The following is a 16,306-nucleotide window of genomic DNA, read 5'->3' on the forward strand; positions in this document are numbered from 1 at the left end:
TTCTCTGCCACAGAAGGCAGTGGAGGCCAATTCACTGGATGAATTTAACAGAGAGTTAGATAGAGCTCTAGGGGCTATTGGAATCAAGGGATATGAGGAGAAGGCAGGCACAGGTTACTAATTGTAGATGATCAGCCATGATCACAATGAATGGTGGTGCTGGCTCGAAAGGCCAAATGGCCTCCTCCTGATCTATTTTCTATATTTCTATTCAACATATCAGGTGGCATATGCAGGAAGAGAAACAGAGTAAACATTCCAGGTCCAAGGCCCTTTGTCAGCCCTTCATTTTCAACCTGTAACATTGATCCACGATGTTCAATTTTTATTTCCAATTCCACAGCAGAAAGTTTAGGGCAAGCAATGGGTGTATTATGATTAACTAGCTGTCCGACCCATAGAGGCAGAGAAACAGAGGCTGTGTCAGAAGAATCACCTGTTGAAATGTTGAGATTATAATTATAATTATAATAATTAAAGTATAACCAGAGTAGAATATGGCTTCATTTTGTAGTGCAATAATTTATGTTATGGTTAAAATTTGATAACATACTTAATTCCTATTTTAAAACGTTTCTTGGAACATGTAATCTTTGCATCAACGCAGCAGCTCCTATGCTCCCTTATTGCCCACAACATTGACCCCCCTCCCCCCCCACCCCACAAAATCTGATGTATCCCTAATTCAAAACAAAGGTTCCAACACCCTGGAAGTAATTACTAGATTTATTTCATTAAATCACATGAGCTAGGCTGAAATTCTATTGTAACATAAGCCCATGGAACCCTATTAATAGTGCAGCAATGAATATATAAGAACTGTTGGTTCAGAGGGATTTGAATCATGGAGCAACATCAGGCACTTAACTCACCTGTATTAAAATGATTGAGTTATTTAAGTACATTTCCATGAGCAACCACATACTTTTATACTGAATGTTGGTTAGGTGTACAAGATGATTTATGTTATCCGTACTATGTTGAAAGGTGCACATTTATACCATGTGTGGTGAATTCAATATGAAATAGCTGTTGTTTATTGTGATGTATTCTAAGGATCAACTCCAACACATTCTTTGTTTCTGAGACCGATCAGGCATTTATGCACTGAGCCAATGCTGGTCGATGCATACAAATAGCTGCAAAAAGCTTCAAATCTTTGACAAAATAGAATTAAACAGTAAAATAGTGCAATAAATGCTTTATTCGACTAGGATATCTAACAGAGCTCACTAGGCTCTCTAAAACCCTTTTTAAAAGAGTTTTTAGAGCAAAAAAGAGTTGCTGTATTAATCTCTTGATCGCAGTCTTTAGAAATGGTCTCAAAACAAAGATATTATAATCGCAAAGGACAACGACCTATTATGAACATGAAATGTTTAACCAACATTAATGCATAATGATTGTGGTGTTTTGACACTCAGAAGGTTGTGTAAATCACTTATTTGACTATTGGCCTAGCCTCCTGATTCCCATGATCCCACACACAGAACATTGTAAGTGGTAATAAAAACAATCAACATGTTATGGCGAGTCCGAAACTTGCTAGTTGTAGACGAAGTTTATTGCAGCCGCAATACACGAATACAGAGTCAAAACAACAAGTTACAGGACAACCAATATAAACTTACTGTCTTCCTTGAAGACTTCGCCGAACTGCCTAAATCGGGCGCCAAACGCGCACCTGACATCGCTGGCCAATCAGCGATGTCGTTTCCTGGACCAATCCCCATGGTCGCGTTCCCACGTGACCTCGCTGGCCAATCCGAGGGTTCGACGACCTGGACCATTCTCTATGGTCGCTACATGACCCCCCCCAGAACCCGAGGTGCGGAACCTAGCAGGGAGCCGGATTTCGCGACCATAACGAGTACGGAGAGGGACAGCCTGAACCACAGGAGCCGGAGGTTCCGGACTTGGTGGAACAGCCGGAACGGGAGGTTCTGGAGGAACTACCGGAACGGGGGGTCCTGGAGGAACTGCCGAAACGGGGGGTCCTAGGGGAACTGCCGAAACTGGGGGTCCCGGAGGAACTGTCGGAATGGGGGTTTGTGGACTGGGCGGAACTAACGGAGGTCGGCCTCTTCTAGGGGTTTGACCGACCAGGACTGGTTGATCCGGGTCCAAATGGGCAGGTTTGAGCCGGGACACCGAGACGAGTTCACTCTTGCCGCCCATGTCTAAGGTGAAAGTAGCCGTTCCCTTACGTAAAACCCGAAACGGCCCTTGATAGACCCTCTGCAACGGGGCGCGATGGGCATCTTTACGCAAAAAAAACAAACTCACAGTCCTTCAGGGAAGACGGTTCATGTACCATGGGACACCCATGACGTGAAGTCGGCACTGGAGCCAGGGAGCCCACCCGTTCTCGGAGAGCTGCTAACGCTGATGGGACTGTAGGGAGCAGGGCTGAAGTGTCCGGAAACAGATCTCCAGGTACTCGAAGGGTCGAGCCATATACCAGCTCTGCGGACGACGCACCGAGATCTGGCTTAGGAGCCGTCCGGATGCCCAACAGAACCCAAGGGAGTTGGTCTACCCAGTCTGGGCCTTCAAGCCTTGCACAAAGGGACGCCTTAAGTTGGCGGTGGAACCTTTCTACTAGTCCATTTGCCTGGGGGTGATATGCAGTTGTGGGTTGTAATTTGGACCCGTACAGTTCCGCCAGCGCGGCCCAGAGGGACGAAGTGAACTGTGGTCCTCTGTCAGTTGTAATAACTGCCGGGACCCCGAAACGAGCTACCCAATGAAGGGCCAAAGTCCTAGCACAAGACGCTGACGAGATATCAAACAATGGGAAAGCCTCCGGCCACCGGGTGAACCGATCCACCACCGTGAGGAGGTGGGTGTAGCCCCGGGAGGAAGGCAAAGGCCCGACCAAATCCACGTGGATGTGGAAAAAACGAAAAGCCGGGACTTCGAAATCCTGTACGGGGGGCTGGACGTGGCGCTGGACCTTAGCGGTCTGACAGGGCACGCAGGAACGTGCCCACCCCGCTACCTGTTTCCGCAGGCCATGCCAGACAAACCTCGCTGCCACCAAGGCAGAGGTGGAGCGGATGGACGGGTGCGCCAGCCCATGAATGGCATCGAAAACCCGGCGCTGAAGGGAGGGCGGTACTACCGGCCTGGGGCGAGGAAGAGAAACATCGCACCAGACTTTCGTGCCCTCCGACCCACAAGCTACCTGGGCCAACTTCAATCCCGAAGTGGTGGACTGGTACGTCGAAACGGTATCCGCCAGGAGCTGTGCCTCCGCGAGCTCCTGGGGATCCACTGCGCAGTCCACCGCCGAAATAGGGGGAAAAGCAGGTCTAGACAGGGCGTCAGCAACGGCATTCAGCTTACCCGCGATATGACGGACATCTGTGGTAAATTCTGAGATAGCAGTCAGGTGCCGCTGCTGGCGGGCCGACCATGGGTCAGACAATTTCAAAAAAGCAAATGTTAATGGCTTGTGGTCCGTAAATGCCACAAATGGGCGGCCCTCGAGGAAATACCTGAAATGACGGACAGCTAAATGGAGAGCTAGAAGCTCTCGGTCAAATGCGCTATATTTCAGCTCGGCCGAATTTAGTTGCCGGCTGAAAAACGCTAAAGGCTGCCAACGGCCACCAACCTGCTGCTCCAGAACCCCGCCCACCGCCACGTCAGAGGCGTCAACCGTCAGGGCCGTGGGGGCGGAGGGGCTCGGATGGACCAACATGGTGGCGTCTGCCAAGGCTGCCTTAGCTGCCGTAAAAGCCGACTCTGCGGTCGGGGACCACAACAACTCTACCGGATTACCTGCAAGGCATTGGAAAAGTGGGCGCAGGACTCGCGCCGCTGCCGGAACGAATCTATGGTAGAAATTAACCATGCCTACGAACTCCTGCAGCCCTTTTACTGTGATGGGCCTGGGGAAAGCCCGGATAGCCTCCACCTTCTCTGGCAAAGGGACAGCGCCGGCAGGGGTAATTCTGTGTCCTAGAAAATCGAGCGCAGGCAGGCCGAATTGACATTTGGAGGGTTGAATAATGAGCCCGTGGTCTTGGAGCCGCTGGAACACGGTCCGCAAATGGGCCTGGTGTTCTTGCACTGAGGGGCTGGCTACCAGGATGTCGTCTAAATAAATAAACACAAAGGGTAAACCCCTGCCCACGTGGTCCATCAGTCGCTGGAAAGCCTGTGCCGCGTTCTTTAAACCGAAAGGCATACGCAACCATTCAAACAACCCGAACGGAGTAATAGTTGCAGTTTTTTGTATGTCCTCCGGTCGCACCGGAATCTGATGGTATCCTCGCACCAAATCGATTTTGGAAAACACCACCGCTCCTTCCAGTCCAGATGAAAAGTCCTGTAGGTGCGGTATGGGGTAGCGATCAGCCGTGGTGACAGCATTGAGACGCCGATAATCGCCACATGGCCTCCACCCCCCAGATGCCTTGGAGACCATGTGTAACGGCGAGGCCCACGGGCTGTCAGACTGACGAACAATTCCCATTTCCTCCATCTTCCTGAACTCCGCCCGTGCCACCACCAGTTTGTCTGGCGGTAGTCTCCTGGCCCGAGCGAAAACGGGAGGGCCTTCGGTGCGGATGTGATGGACCACACCGTGCTTAGCTGAAGGTGCGTCAAAACGTTGGACGAGCAGCTCTGGGAACTCTGCCAGAATCGCAGCATACGAGTCGGGGGCCGCGACGACGGCCTGGACAGTAGGGCTGGGCGAGGAGGCGATTGCCGGAGCGATGTGCTCGTCTTCAGCAGCGGGTCGGAGGTCGTTACCGCGGACATCAGGAACCAGTGAAAAAGCCCAGAGAAAATCTGCGCCCAGGATCGCTTGTTTGACGTCGGCTATGATGAATGGCCATTCGTACGTGCGGAGGCCTAACGCAAGGGACATCTTCCGTGTGCCGAAAGTGCGAATTGGGCTGCCGTTAACCGCGATGAGGGTGGGACCTGTCTTACCCGATCTGGTTTCGAGGTCGGTCGGCGGCACTATGCTGACGATGGCTCCGGTGTCTACCAAAAATTCTGTGTCCGTGAATCGATCATGGACATAGAGGCGCCGGTTCTGGCCAATCGTAACTGCCCCTATGTACGATTGGCCGAGGCATTTCCCGCGAAGGTACAAGGCAAACGACAGTTGCGGGATTCGTTACCCCATCGTAGGTGATAATAGCACCAGCCGCGCTTGTGCGGATCTTTTTGGCGGGCTTTCGGAGAATTGGCGGGAGACGTGGCGCCATCTTGCCGTCGCTGTGGCGTGGTCACCGATGTCGAGACTTTGTTGATGGAATCACTTGCCTTGTTTTTTCCCGCTATGAGCGCGTCCGCTTTCGCTGCATATGCTTCAGGGTCCTTAAAAGAACAATCCGTAAGCAGCAGTCGGACATCCTCGGGAAGTTTCTCGCGGAATGCCTGTTCAAACATCGGGCAATCCGTATGCTCACCGGCTAGCACCATCATTTCGGCCATGCGGACGGAAGGCAGTTGGTCTCCAAGCTCCGGTAGGTGCAGAAGTTTTGCCGCACCACCATGCTTATTTAACCCGAAGGTTCGCAGTAATGCCTTCTTCATGGTTTCATATTTGTCTTCCGCAGGTGAATTTATGATAAACCGCATCATGCGCTTGGTTGTGTCCGGCGATAGAGCGCTGACGAGGTAGAAGTACTTCGTGGAATCATCCGACACCTTCTTTATGTGGAATTGAGCCTCGGCGTGGATAAACCAAGCTTGCGGTGCGTACGTCCAAAATAACGGAAGATGAACGCCTGCCGCGCTTGACTCCGGTGTGCCCGGCTCGGTCATCGTCAACGAGGCGTCGAGTTCCTGCTCAGTTGGTGATCGTCCAGATCACGTTGGGGTCACCAATATGGCGAGTCCGAAACTTGCTAGTTGTAGACGAAGTTTATTGCAGCCGCAATACACGAATACAGAGTCAAAACAACAAGTTACAGGACAACCAATATAAACTTACTGTCTTCCTTGAAGACTTCGCCGAACTGCCTAAATCGGGCGCCAAACGCGCACCTGACATCGCTGGCCAATCAGCGATGTCGTTTCCTGGACCAATCCCCATGGTCGCGTTCCCACGTGACCTCGCTGGCCAATCCGAGGGTTCGACGACCTGGACCATTCTCTATGGTCGCTACAATGTTGCCTTATAGCCTGTGAAGGTTGCGGTTGCTAGAAAATTAATAGAATGAACAATTTATAAGAAAACTGCATGTTCAGGAAAACCGAAACGAGCTGAAAACATGTAGAAGGAATGTATCTGAAAGAAAATGTTCAAACATCGTGTGATTTTTCAGAAGGGGCAAAGTCAGGTTGGAGAAGCCCCATTCACTTGCACTGATCAGAACAGATCACCATTTGCTGAAGGAAAGGTATGAGAGGAAGAGCAAACCTCAGAGTATAAGAGATCTGCTGTGATATCAATCTGTTCAACTTCAGTAGTTCTAGGAAATTTGAAGTTTAAAATAGTAGTGTGAAGGCTCATTAAATGTGCATTTAGAGAAATGTTAGAACGTCTAAGGATCTAGTTAAATAGAGTTCTGTAAAGAAAATTGATAAAATAAATACTTTGGATCTTTTGTACATCTTGTTCCCTTCATGTGTTCAGTGATCAACATGCCAAGTATTGATGTACAGAAGTGCCAGCAATTGGACCGGCTCCTCATAACCAGGTTAGATTCAGCTTTTTTTTTTTTTTAATCAAAAATATTTATTAAAATATTAAAATATTACAATACAATAAAACCAAAACAGAACCCACCACCAGAATATTATACAAACAAATATACCAATTGAAACTATTATACAATTATATTACAATCCCCATCCAGGATACATCCAATCCCCCGCGGTGCCCAGCGGTCCCGGAAATCCTCCAGGTTGCCCGTGGACAGTGCCTAGTCCCTCTCCAACACCTCCCAGGCGCGGATGTAACCCCAGAAAAGGGGTAGGCAGCTGACTCGGGCAGAGCCCTCTTCTGCCTGGTGCCATGAGTCGCGGATGGCCAGTTTGGCCAGGCCCAGGAGCAACCCAACAAGGACATCTTCGGCCCTACCCTCTCCCCTACGCACAGGGTGTCCAAAGATGAGGATGGTGGGTGAAAAGTGCAGCCAAAAAGCAAGGAGCAGCCCCTTTAAATATTGGAACAGGGGCTGCAACCTCACACACTCCATGTACACGTGGTACACAGACTCTTCCAACCCGCAGAAGTGGCAGACGGCTGGCGAGTCCGTGAACCGCACGAGGAACAGGTTGCAGGGGACTCCTCTGTGCAATACCTTCCACCCCAGGTCCCCGATGGAGAGGGGCAGAATCCCTGCGTAGAGGGACCCCCACCGCGGGGCCAGGTTAGGTTCAGCTTGGGGGGCTTTACTCACTGTAGTTTCATTTGTTAGATTACGGACTTTAAAATGTTAAAGGATTAGATCAAATCCAGGTCAATAGGATGATTGGTAATGTTGTTTAGGTTAGTTAGGGAGGATCATAACGCACGAGTATGCGCGACTTGTTTATTTCCTTTCACAGGGTAAAAATGAATTCTGGCAACGTAAAAATACATTCAAGGGAGAATTATTTATCCACTAACCATCTCCATAATTCCTCCGTCTACGCCGCATCTGCTCCCAAGTTCAGGATATCTGAGAATTCTTTAGGGAACGGAGGTTCCCCTCTTCTATCGTAGATGAGGCCCTCATACTTGTCTCCTCATTACCCCGCAGGTCTTCCCTTGCTCCCCCTCCCTCCCAGTCGCAACAGGGACAGAGTCCCCCTAGTCCTCACCTTTCACCCCATCAGCCATCACATACAACACATAATTCTCTGACATTTTCGCCACCTCCAACAGGATCCCACCACTAGCCACATCTATCCATCCCCGCCCCTTTCAGCTTTCCTCAAAGACTGTTCCCTTCGCAACTCCCCGGTTAACTCATCCCTTCCAACCCAAACCACCCCATCCTTAGGTACTTTCCTTGCAACCTCAAGAGATGCAACACCTGTCGCTATACCTCCTCCCCCGATTCTGTCCAGGGACCCGGACAGTTCTTTCGGGTGAGGCAGAGGTTCACTTGTACCTCCTCCAACCTCATCTGCTATATCTACTGTATTCCAGGTGTGGACTCCTATATATCGGCGAGACCAAGTGCAGACTCAGTGATCGTTTCGCTGAACACGTTCGCTAAGTCCACCTCGGCCTACAGGATATCCCAGTTGCCAAACACTTTAACTCCTCCTCCCATTTCCATACTGACCTTTCTGTCCTGGGCCTCCTCCATTGTCAGAGTGAGGCCAAACGTAAATTGGAGGAACAGCATCTCACATTTTGCTTGAGCTACTTGCAACCCAGCTGTATGACTATTGATTTCTCTAACTTCAAGTAACCCTTGCATCCCTTCTCTCTCACAATGGCGGCGCTGCGCTAGCAGCTGTGGCTTACCTGCGGTCCGTTTGTCTTTGTGTTTTTGTTGTTTTTTTTTGTCTTAATTGTAGATGTGATGTCGTGTTTTTGTGGTTGTGTACTATGTGTGTGTGGGGGGGGGGGGAGAGGGGGAACTGTAAAATTGTAAATTTGTCCCTTCCGAACGGAGACCCGACCTTTGTTTTCTGGGTCGTGTCTCCCCTCCGCTATCCTTAAGAGCTAGATAGAGCTCTTAAGGATAGCGGAGTCAGGGGGTATGGGGAGAAGGCAGGAACGGGGTACTGATTGAGAATGATCAGCCATGATCACATTGAATGGCGGTGCTGGCTCGAAGGGCCGAATGCCCTTCTCCTGCACCTATTTTCTATTGTCTATTGTCTATTGTTCCTGCTGCGGCCTACCATCGGCCCAACTCCTGGAGCTGGCGGCCTCCAGGGCTCTGGTTCGCAGAGCCCGCGGACCAGACTCACCATCAGCGGAGCCGACTGGACTCACCATCAGCGGAGCCGGCCGTCCTCGGAGGCTGCGGGAGCGGCTGCGACTCGCCTTAGGCTCGGGCCGTGTGGATGCCGACATCGGGAGCTCCGGCAGCGGCAGTGTGTTCGCCCACCCCGGATCGCGGGGCTTGGGTCGGCCCGCCGCGGACATTTCACCGTCCGGCGCGGCCTGAAATAGGCCGCGGGATTTTTCTCCGCTCGGCGGGGGCTTCAATGTCGGGAGCCACGACCGCCCCGACGTGCAGCAGCAGCGGCAGCGACAGCGTGTTCGCCCGCCCCGGATCGCGGGGCTTGGGTCGGCCCGCTGCGGACCTTTCACCGTCTGGCGCGGCCTAAAACGTGGCAACTTCAACAGCCTGACCGCGGGAGAGGGCAGCAGGGGAAGGGGAAAGACATTCTGGCCTTCCATCACAGTGAGGAGGGGACTGGAGGAGACTCACTGTGATGGATGTTTCTTTTTTTTGGTGTTGGTTGGGGTTGTGTAATTTGCTTATTTTATTGCTTTTATTGTTGGACTGTGGGTGACTAAATTTAGTCCAAAAAAGTTGTTTTTTGCATGACAAATAAAGATATCCTGAATCCTGTCCCTCCCCCACCTGTCATCATACTTGTTTTACTGTCCTCCAGTTGAGTTCCTCTGTCTGTATAACTCGTTATCACCTATCCCACAGCCAATAATGGCCTATTGTGGGCCCCACATTTCTTTGATTATCATTGCTTTTTGCATATCTTCCATTCATCTATCTACATATTACTAAAACTCTTATCTTGTGTGTTTGTCCGTTTGATTGTTTGTACGTACCCGAAATACAGCCAAAACGGTACATGATAGCGCAACATTTTTAGGCCCACCTGACTCACCATTAGCCTGCGCTTCAAATGGTTGTTCTATTTCAAAAGTTATTCATTTTCAAACTTTAAAAATCACTTTTTAAACTTTAATAAATCCCTTTTCCACTTGCCCTGCCTATCAGCCGCGCCTGCGCAGTAATACCTCCGTGTTCAAAGTCACAATGGGAACCCAACGGGTCCACACCTGCGCAGTTGGGGCCCGTTGATCTAATACTTACATAAGATGGCCGCAGGATCTGCGTGTGCGCTCAAAACGCGCTGGTTGTCCGCCAGGACTTTTTCCCACTGAAAGCAACGGCCGTCACCGTCGAGCTGCTGTTGCAGGAAAGGTTTGCACAGGAGAGGTTTCCACGGGTCTATGGGTCGCTCTGGACACCGAGATGGCCGCCCGGGGCTGGGGTGAGTGGCTCCCACTCCCCTTTCCTCTCCCCCCTCGCCTGCCCCCAGCCCCGGGGGAGACTCCCTGGCCGGCAATGTGTCCATGGATCGTCAGTTGGGGGATGATTGCCGGGCCCGCAGGAGAGGTTTGGACGGAGGGTTGCCAGGCCCGCAGTAGAGGTTTGGTCCCAACAGGGGTTGCCGTTCAGGAATATGTACAGGAAATGTATTCTACAGTCCTCCCAATAGAAGAACTGTTTGAAGAAGGATCTCGACCTGAAAGATCACCCATTCCTTCTCTCCAGAGATGCTACCTTTCCCGTAGCGTTACTTCAGCATTTTGTGTCTATCTTCAATAGAATTCCAAAGACTCACTAAACACTAGGTGCAGAAATTATTTTATCACTTGCTGGAGTTGGTTAGTTGAGCACTTTTTTTGTGGATATTTCAGGTAAAGATCAATGCGTCATGCAGTTCATTGATCAAGCCAACAATGAACTGGGGCTCAGTCCTCAAATGCATGCATATATGTACTGCAGTCTGTTGACGGTGTTATTATTTTCTGCATAATTTTTGCTGAAGTACATATAGAAACATATATAATTATAAAAGGACTGGACAAGCTACATGCAGGAAAAATGTTCCAAATGTTGGGCGAGTCCAGAACCAGGGGCCACAGTCTAAGAATAAAGGGGAGGCCATTTAAAACTAAGGTGAGAAAAAACTTTTTCACCCAGAGAGTTGTGAATTTGTGGAATTCTCTGCCACAGAGGGCAGTGGAAGCCAAATCACTGGATGGATTTAAGAGAGAGTTAGATAGAGCTCTAGGGGCTAGTGGAATCGAGGGATATGGGGAGAAGGCAGGCACGGGTTATTGATTGGGGACGATCAGCCATGATCACAATGAATGGTGGTGCTGGCTCGAAGGGTCGAATGGCCTCCTCCTGCACCTATTTTCTATGTTTCTATGTCTATGTTTACCTTATCAAACACCCTCTGGAAGTCTAAAAATAATAGAACCACTGGCGCATCTTTATCCACAGCAAATGTTATTTCCTCAGAAAAATTCAATGAAATTGGTCACAGCAATTTGTCCTTTTACAAAACTATGTTGACTTTGCATGATTACTTACACTTTTTAAGGATCCTATTATAAAATCTTTAACAATAGCTTCTAACATTTTCCCTCTGACAGTAGTTTCCTGCTTTTTACCTCTCTCTATTTGAATAAAGGAGTTACATTTGTTGTTTTCAAATCTAATGCAAGATTTCCCAAATGTAGGAAATTAGAGCAAATTAGAACAGACACAACTATCTTCATATCCGGCACTTCTTTTAAGACTCTAGGATAAATCTCCTCGAGACCCAAAGACTTTCAGAATGCAATTCCAACAATTTGCTCTGTACTCCTGCTTTGATAATTGTACATTTCCTGCTACTTCCCTCCTTTCCAATTCCTGATTTATAGCTGTTTCTGATATTATTTCATAGGAAATGGTTAGTGGGGTGGTAGGGTTTAGAAATATACCAACCATACGAAACAGCCTTATAACATTATTATACTATGTTAATTACATTTATTTAAGATGACTTAAGTTTGTAAAATCCCTAAATTACATAAGTCACAATTATATAAACCTATTAATTGTGAAAACTACAATTTAAAACTATACTCTGCACAGATAAAACACTATGAACTTACTTGGCAAAGATTGCTGGGATACTTAACCAAATAAAAATTCTCAAGAGACCAGGAAAAGGAGAGTCAGTAGCTTAATGCCAGCTGTTCAAGCTGTACAGACAGTCCAAGAACATTTGGCATCAGAATGTTAATTGGTTTCTTACCTCAAGAATTGGAAGATAAACTAAAGGGAGGACTCCACAGATGTCTGTTCTGCGTTGTTTGGTGATGTTACTATAGAGAACAAAGACTTCATGTCCTGGCCTATGTGCAGGGTGCTGAGAGAAATATGGTGCATGTGGGATGGGCTAAAGTGGTTACCTGTTCATTGGCAATATTAATGTATGGTCAATCATTGTCTTTGTTTCAGTTGTGTATAACCAGCAGTGTATTCTAATGATCTCAGAAACTCTTTGATTAGAGATTTTTCTTCACATGCTCACTTTGATCCAATAAATATTTGCTATACCTATACCTCTGATGAATGGGCCACAACAATGAGATGTTACTTGTATCTTCAATTGTGTGGTCTGTTGAAACAGATCTGCCATCTTGTTTTCTATTATTATTCTCCCACACTCACATTCTATAGGACCAATGCTCATTCATGTTCTTCTTCCTCTTATCAGATGTTATACACTTTGAGCTGGCTTAATTGCTTACTCTAATTTTTCGTTCCTTATTAATCTTTTAGTCATTTTTTATCGTTTTTAAAATATTTTATACAATCTTCTGATCTGCCATCTCTGTGTTGTCCTTTAAGTTTTATGCTATCTAACTTATTTTGTTAACCAGGCCTAGTGTGTTTTCTCTTTGTAATTTTTCTTTCCCAATGTAATCTACTCGCTGTTTTTGGAAAAAATCCATTAAATACCTACCATTAGACACGTTAGAGGCAGGAAACATGTTCCCAATGTTGGGGGAGTTCAGAACAAGGGGCCACAGTTTAAGAATAAGGGGTAGGCCATTTAGAACTGAGATGAGGAAAAACTTTTTCAGTCAGAGTTGTGAATCTGTGGAATTCTCTGCCTCAGAAGGCAGTGGAAGCCAATTATCTGAATGCATTCAAGAGAGAGCTAGATAGAGCTAAGGATAGCGGAGTCAGGGGGTATGGGGAGAAGGCAGGAACGGGGTACTGATTGAGAATGATCAGCCATGATCACATTGAATGGCGGTGCTGGCTCAAAGGTCCGAATGGCATCCTCCTGCACCTATTGTCTATCATTGTATCTCAAATGATTCCTTAATTTGATTTTAGTCAGCTTTGTTTATATTTATGAAATGTGAACTTTCTTTTCATTTATTTCTTCATTAGCCTTTATTTGAATTTAAAATACTAATCTTGGTTTTATAAGGTAGACACAAAATGTTGGAGTAACTCAGCAGGACAGGCAGCATCTCGGAAGAGAAGGAATGGGTGACGTTTCGGGTCGAGACCCTTCTTCAGTCTGATGTCGGGTGGGGGTGGGACAAAGATAGGATGTAGTCTGAAACAGGAAGACAAGTGGGAGATCTGGGATGGGGGAGGGGATAGAGATAGAAAGCAGGGACTACCTGAAGTTAGAGAAGTCAATGTTCATACCGTTGGGGTGTAAACTGCCCAAGCAAAATATGAGGTGCTGTTCCTCCAATTTGTGCTGGGCCTCACTCTGACAATGAAGGAGGCCCAGGACGGAAAGGTCAGATAGGGAATGAATGGGGGAGTTGAAGTGCTGAAGAGTTGAAGTGTATCCGCTATTCCAGATGTCAACTTCTCTATATCGGCGAGACCAAGCGCAGGCTCGGCGATCGTTTCGCTCAACACCTCCGCTATATAATATGACCACAATCTTGATTTCATTCTCTCCCCCAAATTGAATGTAAAATAATCATATCATGATCAGTGCTATCTAAGGATGCTGCCATAATATCATCAATTAAACCTTTCCCATTGCAAAATACCTGGTCTGACATAGAGATTGATCATCCATAGAATGTGCTGTTGCAAGAAATTAAGCTGAAAATGTTATGAACTCTTCAAAAAGACCACCCTAACACATTTGATTCTTCTAATCCACAATTATTTCTGATAAACTCCCATTAGTTTTATGCTCGATCAATGGGTAATTCATTTCAATTTTCAGAAGTTCAATGCAACACTCGATTTTGATCATTTTTGTTTTGACATGGCTCATCTCTGCTTCATTACAAACTAGACCAAGAGAACACGTTGGGCCCAAACCTCTCCTGCATTGGTGCAGCACCCTCTCCTCCCCCACTCCCCCCTTCCTCCCCTCCCTCCCTCCATCCCCAACCCCCCTTATCCTCCCCCCTCCCTTTCCCTCCCTCCTTCCCCCCCACTCCATCCCCAACCCCCATTATCCTCCCTCCCCCCCCTCCCTTCCTCCCCTCTCCCTCCCAAGGAGATAGATTTAAACTTTAAAATGTGAATAATTTAAAAAATATAACCAATTTCAATGAAACTTTTTCCATTAGCACCAAAGGGACGACGGTGAGTAAGGTGGGCCTAAAATTGTCACGCTATCGTGCACCATTTTGGCTGTAGTTCAGGAACAAACAAACAAACGAGAGTTTCAGTGTGTAGATATTCCAATAAGGTAAATATTCCAATGGAGGTTTCAGCAGCAGATGAACGGAGGTAGGGTAGATTTGAATAGTTAGATCTGGAAACAGATATTTTTGGTGATATTACAAATGTTCCAGTACTGTAGATGTGGTTTGAAGCTCACTTTGTAGTCACAATACAATACAATACAATATTACTTTATTGTCATTGTACAGGGGTACAATGAAATTGGGAATGCGCCTTCCATACGATGTAATAAATTAATTAGCTAATCAGTATAGATTTATACAACAGTGAAACAAAATTAGAAACAGATTTAAAACAGTATAAAGTTCAAGTAGGTCAGTGCCGGTACACTGTGCGATGTGACCATCCGGCTCAGCAGGACCAGTTCATAGCAGCTATGGCCCTGGGGATGAAGCTGTTCCCGAGTCTGGAGGTGCGGGCGTAGAAGGGCTTGCAGCGTCTGCCCGATGGTAGAATTTCGAACAGATTATTGCAGGGGTGTGAGGAGTCTTTGTGAATGCTGGTGGCTTTTCTGAGGCATCGTGTGTTGCAGATGTCCTCCAAGGCTGGTAGCTGTTCCGATTGTCTTCTAAGCTCTATGGACTACCCGATGAAGAGCTCTCCTCTCTGCCTCCGTGCAGCTGAGGTACCACACAGGGATGCCATGCGTTAGAATGCTCTCTATGGTGCAGCGGTAGAAGGTCGTCAGCAGCTGTTGGGGCAGACCAGACTTTTTCAGTGTTCTCAGGTAGAACAGTCGTTGCTGTGCCTTCTTGACCAGCGCAGCAGTGTTAGTGGACCATTTGAGATCCTCCGAAATGTGAGTGCCCAGAAACTTGAAGCTGGACACTCTTTCCACAATGTCCCCATTGATAAAGATCGGAGCGTATTCCCCGTTGTGTGATCTACGGAAGTTGATGATCAGCTCCTTGGTCTTGGAGGTGTTTAGGGACAGGTTGTTAACTGAGCACCAATCCGCCAGGTTCTGCACCTCTGCTCTGTAGTTTGTTTCATCACCGTTGTGTTGTCTGCAAACTTGACAATGGTGTTGGTGTCGAATGCAGGAACACAGTCGTGTGTGTATAGGGAGTAGAGCATGGGGTTCAAACACAGCCCTGTGGTGTGCCGGTACTCAGGGTGATAGTGGAGGACAGGTTCGGGCCCATTCTCACTGCCTGCGGTCGCTCCATCAAGGTCCAGGATCCAGTCGCATATCAATGAGCTGAGGCCTAGCTGGTGGAGTTTGGTGATGAGCTTGGTGGGGATGACCGTATTGAAGGCAGAGCTATAGTCAATGAATAGCATCCTCACGTACGTGCCCTGTCTCTCCAGGTGAGTCAGGACAGTGTGAAGAGCCAGAGCCAGAGCCAGTCACATATGCCAACAAACTTGGAAATGGTCTTGTGCAGTTTCAGATAAATGAAGGGAGTGCAGAATGCAATTGATGGGTTGGGTATGTACAGAGTCATTATGAAAAGCAAAGCTAGTGACTTCAGTTTTCCCATTATTTAGTTGGAAGAATTTTTTGTCATCCAGTACTGTATATTTAACAAGCAGTCTGATCTTGGGTGTGGAGGAATGGTTAGATAAATCCACGATTAACAGCTTCAAAATTACTGAAATGCACTTTGAACATTCTAATAAATATAATCAATAAACAAATTACCTCAAAAACAAACATCAAAGCACAAATTTAAACAATACAAGTTGAATTTAAATGATTTTGTTCAAAGAAAGCTTGACTGCACTTCTCTATGGGCATCCAAAATAATCATGAAAACTCATACTTTCCAATTAATTATCCTTCTTAGATGCTGAAAGCTGAGCCCATCTGCTGGACAACATGCAACAAAAAAAGTGTTTCAATGTACCAGTACATGTGACAATAAACAAAACTAGTTTTGAAACCCACT

Source organism: Rhinoraja longicauda, chromosome 2 (assembly GCF_053455715.1).
Source record: "Rhinoraja longicauda isolate Sanriku21f chromosome 2, sRhiLon1.1, whole genome shotgun sequence".
Lineage (NCBI taxonomy): Eukaryota > Metazoa > Chordata > Chondrichthyes > Rajiformes > Arhynchobatidae > Rhinoraja > Rhinoraja longicauda.